Below are 3,422 nucleotides of genomic sequence, written 5' to 3'. Positions count from 1 at the left end.
CAGAACTGATTCGAATAATTTGAAATTGATTCTTTCTCTTGCTTGCTGCAATAAAAGATAACGCGGTTGGAAGCGCTTCGGCCCGGCTAGCTCAATCGGTAAAGCATGAAATTCTGAACTCCAGCGTCGTGGGTTCGATCCCCACATTGAACGAATGCCATTTTAAAATTTTATGCTGCTTTCACTGGCCAACGGTGCAGAAATGATACAGAATGAAACACAAAATCGGTAGTCAGGATGGCCAAGCTGTCTAAGGCGCTGCGTTTAGGTCACTGCCTCTTCCGGAGGCGTGGATTCAAATCCCACTTCTGACAGTGCACATTTTTACTAAGATGTGTAAATATTTTATTTGTGGATTGGGCTGCAGCTGATTTTTCTGCCAAGTTGATTTCCTCATCCCACAAAAGCAACTGGCTTTGTCATGGATATGTGACTTGAGAATTTTCCAACGGTGAAATGTTTGACATATTAATGACCTGGACAAAGAAATAGAACAGCAGTGGGAAACATTTAAAACGGTGATCAATAGAGTCCAGGAGAAATATATCCCACTAAAAAGCAAGAACAGACTAGCCAGAAATGACACACCAGGAGTGAATAAAGAAACAAGGGCAAAATTGAAACTAAAGAAAAAGGCACACACTGGACAATAAAGGAGAGAGGGGAATGTGAAAAGACTGGGAAAGAAGTCTAAAGAACTATTAGAAAGGCAAAAAGGAATACCAAAAAAACAAAGAATTCTAGACACATCAACAGCCAAAGAAAGTTTAGGATAGGAATAGGGTCACGAAGGGATACACACGACAAACTCACAGGCAATGACAGCGAAATGGCAGAAATATTAAATGATCACTTTGCTTCAGTATTTACCAGGGAGACTGGTATTGTGGGCGTGACAGTAGAAGAAGAGATCAAAAAATATGTAAAGACATTTAAGGTGGAAAGGGGGGAGATAATTGATAAGCTAATCAAACTTAGAGAGCAAATTTCCTGTTCGGAGCCTAACCAGAGTTTCAAACAGCTCAGCCACGCTAATTTCCGTATTACTGTTCAGGAGCTCATTTCACAGGGACACAATTACTGCGCTCCATTTAGGGAGGCTCAGTGAAAGGCGGAAATTGAACTATTAATTGAATCATAGAATAAGACAGCGCCATTCGGATGCCATTCGGCCCATCGTGCCTGTGCCAGGTCTCTGAAAGAGCTGTCCAGTTAGTACCACTCGCCTGCTGTTTCGCCATAGACCAGAAAATGTTTCCATCCAAGCGTTTATCCAATTCCCTTTTGAAAACTGTGAGTTAAGAAAAACAATATTGAAAGGGGTGCTGGGGTCTCTGCAGCGTCGCTGTAGAGTGTGTGATGATTGAAGTTATCAAGATGGTTGCTTTACACATGGTATGTTGTGCAATCATCCTGAAATATCTTCAATATCCAATACAAATTGAATTGCAAACCTGATGGACAAACACTGGAAAACACGTTAAGAGTGAACGCCAATCATCTGGGACCCGTTTTCAGCCTCACGGCACTTTAAATAAAGTGAAATAACTTTGCATTGAAAAGATTTGGAACTTGCATTTGTGCCTTTATCTGATCCATTTCTTAAAGTTGCTGGCGTCTGATGATGTACACGCCTCTGCTCCCTCGATTGAACAAGAAAGGAGGTGTTTGACGTTGACGGGACCTGTTGGTTATGAGCTCATCCTTCACATTGAGTGGACTCGCGTCCATTGGACATCGTCAGTTTTAGCCCAGCGGTGAACTTCGCAGCAAACAAGATCGACACCATCTCACCGCTGGCGCTGACTGACGCGTTTATTGTTATTTCTTTCAGACCGAAATGAATAGCAACCGTGATTTTAAATTTGCACCAAGTGATTTTTAGGTAGTCTCCTTTAAGTGTTTCAAATGCGACCCCTAATTTATGATAGTCCGGCCATTTCACCAGCCGTGTTGAAAACAAAACATGTCTCTGCTTTTCGCGTCTTTTTTCGAACACGCAGCCTTTTGATCTGGAGTCAGACCTTTGCGCCACGCACTCTGAAGACAGGGTCCTGGATGTTATTGTGCATATGAATGTTTCTCAAACACCGTTTCATTTATTGGTTGAATAGATAGGGCTTATCAAATCTCCGCCAGGTCCCACCGGGTGTGAGACAGTATTGGAAGCAGCCTTCACCCCCAATATCACCCTCGCTTAAATCGCCTGCTCCCAGCGGACTGCAACAACAGGGCTGGGAGATATGGACTTTGTTCACATTGAATCAGCTGTGTGAATCATTAAATATTTACTCATTGTTAATGGGAGCTACGTTTCAAAATGTTCTTCGCCGGTTTTGGACCGGGGACTTCTCGCGTGTTATGTGAACATGATAACCACTACACTCCGGAAACCTAACACCTGATACTCCGTGTTCGGGATATAACCCCTCAGCCAAACTAATTTCCGTATTACTGTCCAGGAGCTCATTTCCCAGGGATACATTTACTGCGCTGTATTTCGGAAGGCTGCAGAGAAGGATCGGTGGAGATGGTCAGGCAGGGAATCCCAGAGCATCGCGCCGAAACAAACATTTCACTGTTTTTTTCATGTGCCTGATATCCGACGGCAGTGTAAATTATGGCGAATCAGGCATGCTCAGATCACATTGTTCACAGAGTGTTTTCTTGCAGCCAAATCACACATCAGAAAACTTGAAAAGAGTTTCGGAGATCGGAGCCATTTAAGTGCTCCCAGTTACTGGAAATCAGGAATTAAAACCTGACACCGGCTTGAGGGCTTCCAGAATGAGGCAATGAATCCGAAAGTGGGAAAAAAAGATGCAACTTTCGTCTCTGGGTGGGCTCGAACTACCAACTTTTCGGTTAATTACCGAAAGCGCTGACCGATTGCGCCACAGAGACCATGCGGTTCTTTTTCTTGCAAGATACACTAAAGCAGCGTGTCACCGAGCCAAAGTTACATGTTGCAGCCACAGAAATGAAATTGACCACGATCAGTGTTACTTTCCCAGAAATAAAGGATGGGACATTGTTTGTGGAAACATGGAAACGGTCTGGTCTCGCTCACAGCATCGATATCACCGCCAACCAGCTCTCCTGCAACCGGCGCGCCCACCGGTGCTTTGTCTGTTACTGAGTAGCACTGTGGGAGAACATTCGTCACACTGACTGCAGCGGTTCAAGGAGGCGTCTCACCACCACCTTCTCAAGGGCAATTAGAGATGGGCAATAAATGCCGGCCTCGCCAGCGACGCCCACATCCCATGAACAAATAAAGAAAAATCATTCTGAGCGTCCGGACGCTGATGTCAGGTTTTGATCGTTGATGTCAGGTTTTGATCGTTGATGTCAGGTTTTGATCCCTGATCTGCAGTAACTGGGAGCGCTTTAAATGGCTCCGACCTCTTAATTTCACCCAC

At 44.4% G+C, this 3,422-nt stretch overlaps 1 non-coding gene across 1 annotated transcript; it reads right to left on the bottom strand.

Annotated features, from left to right (window-relative positions):
- Positions 1–2,830: 2,830 nt before the first annotated feature.
- trnan-auu (transfer RNA asparagine (anticodon AUU)) lies at positions 2,831–2,904 on the bottom strand. Its single transcript has one exon. It is a non-coding gene; the product is annotated as a tRNA-Asn (tRNA).
- Between the last annotated feature and the right edge of the window lie 518 nt (positions 2,905–3,422).

Source organism: Heptranchias perlo, unplaced genomic scaffold (assembly GCF_035084215.1).
Source record: "Heptranchias perlo isolate sHepPer1 unplaced genomic scaffold, sHepPer1.hap1 HAP1_SCAFFOLD_55, whole genome shotgun sequence".
Classification (NCBI taxonomy): domain Eukaryota; kingdom Metazoa; phylum Chordata; class Chondrichthyes; order Hexanchiformes; family Hexanchidae; genus Heptranchias; species Heptranchias perlo.
Note: the sequence above shows the minus strand (reverse complement) of the source record. Positions and strands in the feature narration are given on the sequence as shown.